Source organism: Neopelma chrysocephalum, unplaced genomic scaffold, assembly GCF_003984885.1.
Source record: "Neopelma chrysocephalum unplaced genomic scaffold, ASM398488v2 Primary Assembly neopelma1_90628, whole genome shotgun sequence".
In the NCBI taxonomy this organism is placed as follows: domain Eukaryota; kingdom Metazoa; phylum Chordata; class Aves; order Passeriformes; family Pipridae; genus Neopelma; species Neopelma chrysocephalum.
Window position 1 is genome coordinate 1 of NW_020919442.1, and position 2558 is coordinate 2558.

Below are 2558 nucleotides of genomic sequence, written 5' to 3' on the forward strand. Positions count from 1 at the left end.
TTTTGGTGTCCAAGGTGAATTTGGGAGCAGAGAACTCCTGTGTGGTGCCCGTGTACCCTGAATGCTGAGGATCCTCCTGAGCATCCTCCTGAGCACTACTCCTGACGTGGTGCTGTCTCTGTCTCATCTTTCAGAGTGCAGAGATGCCCTTCTGCCCCTGCTGATCGACCAGCTGAGTGGGCAGCTGGATGACAATTCCCACAAGCCTGGCCACGAGGCCAGTTCCCAGCTGCTGAGCAGCGTTCTGGAAGTGCTGGACAGGAAAGATGTGGTGAGCATCAACTCCCAAGGGTGCCACTTCTTCTTTGGAGTGGTTATGGTAAAAAAATTCATCTCAACTTATACTTTAAAGCATTAGGAAGTTGTGATGTTTACAGAAATGGTGTTGCACTGCCGGGGAGTTCTTTGTAGAACTGCGGGTTTTTTCTCTGTGTCTAAAAAGGAGCCAGGAAATGTTGAATTAGTCATTATCACACGGTACTAAAAGCCATTACTTCCCTTTCTAGGGGACAAAATGTTATCCCAGCTACTCTGGTGACTTGTTGAATAATTTGGAGCAAGTCATGGAAGTGTTTGGTTTCTGTGCAATGGGCACATGGCTCAGTCTGGGGAACACAGTTACTGCCCACAGTGGTCCTGGACATTGATTCTGAGTTGCTGGGGAAACACTGCTTTGACCTGAAGAGCTGTTCAGGGAAAACAAAGCCCAGTCAGAGCAGCAGGATGAGCTAATGAAGCTGGGCCAGATCAATGAACTGAGCTGCCCACCAAGTGAACACCTCCAGCATTTGAATCGATTGCTCGAGGGCTTAAATCTCCTTTTTTTTTTGCTTCCTCTAATGGCAATAAACCACTGTCAGGGCAGTCCCCCCGCCCAGGGAGCTCTCTCTGGGGTAATGTCCTTTAAGAATGGGTCTCTCATTTTGCTTTTTGCACCTCCCCAGGGCCCCACAGCTCTGCACATCCAGCTGATCATGGAGCGCCTGCTGAGGAGGATCAACCGCACGGTGATCGGGATGAGCCGCCAGTCCCCTCACATCGTGAGAGCCTTTCACTTCCTCACTTTTACCACTTTTTCAGGGTGGAATTTATTCCCCTGGGAGGTTTCAGCACATAGCAGTGATTTATGGAGTAATCTTTCCCTTTCCTGCAAGAATTCTGTGCCCTCACATGTGGCTTTGGGTAGTTTTGCTGAAGGGTTGGGGTACGAGGTGTCCTGCTCCAGCTGGGATAGGAGGTGTCCTGATCCAGCTGCACCTTGAACTGATTCACTGGGCTGTGATTTCCAGTCCCTTTGGGCCCTGGTGCATGGAGAAGTTGGTTTCAGTGCAGTTTCTAACTGCAGACACGAGGAGTCTGCTGAAAAAATGCTCCTTTTATCACCTTGGCTGAATGGGATTAAATACTGAGGGGTAACACATCCCTAAGGGGCATTTCTGACTGCTGGAGTACCTTAGAAGGTGTAAACACTTGGAATGCTTTAATTTTCCCTGTATTTCATGCCCAGAAAGGTGGAAAAAATCAAGAGCTGGGAATATGTCTTATTTTTGTTAGTATATTACCCATGGGAATTGCAGCTGGCTCTGCTAAACCTAAAACTCAGAGAATTGAGTTGGAAAAGACCCTGAAAATCAGAGAATGGGGTTGGAAAAGACCCTGAAAATCAGAGAATGGGGCTGGAGAAGACCCTGAAAATCAGAGAATGGGGCCGGAGAAGACCCTGAAAATCAGAGAATGGGGCTGGAGAAGACCCTGAAAATCAGAGAATGGGGTTGGAGAAGACGCTGAAAATCAGAGAATGGGGCCGGAGAAGACCCTCAAAATCAGAGAATGGGGTTGGAAAAGACCCTGAAGATGTAGTTTGTGTGTGTGTATATCTATATATATATATATATATATATATATATAAAAATGCCATGTTGGGAAGATGTGTTTCTCTTGCAAAATGTGATCCCTGAGGAGAAAGAAAGCGACACCCAGATTTCATACTTGGATTTTAGGAAGTCTTGGCTGGTTCAGAGGACTGAAGAGTCCCAGGCTGATGTCAGGACTCAGATGATGCAGGACTGTGCTCGGTGACACTCAATGAGGTCACACTCAGAATTTACAGGAGAATAACCAGCATTTTGTTTTTTCCCTTTGCAGGGTATTTTCGTGGCCTGCATGACAGCCATCCTGAGGCAGATGGAAGATTTCCATTACAGCCATTACATCAACACTTTCAAAACCAAGCAGGACATTATTGTAAGTCAGCTTGGCTGGGGAATGAGCTCAGTGCTTTGGGAAGATCACTCCTGGGTTGGGTTTGGGCTGCACATAAGTCCCTAAAGACAGATTAAGAGCCCTGCCATGGGAAACCTGCAGGCCAGGTTAAAAACTTAAATTAATTAATTGATAGGAGAACATTTTTTATATTTTTTTTGCAAATGTTTTATTTTTCTCTTATGCAGAATTGCATATATATGTATATATTTATATAATATATATATAATATATATATTTATATATAATATATAATATATTATATAATATATATAATATATATTTATATATAATAT

General features: G+C 44.6%; 1 long non-coding RNA gene across 1 annotated transcript; it reads left to right on the forward strand.

Moving 5' to 3' along the window:
• The first annotated feature begins 210 nt into the window (after positions 1 to 210).
• LOC113979930 lies at positions 211 to 2245 on the forward strand. The gene is made up of 3 exons (XR_003538022.1): positions 211 to 271; positions 945 to 1040; positions 2146 to 2245. It is a non-coding gene; the product is annotated as an uncharacterized LOC113979930 (long non-coding RNA).
• The last annotated feature ends 313 nt before the right edge of the window (positions 2246 to 2558 follow it).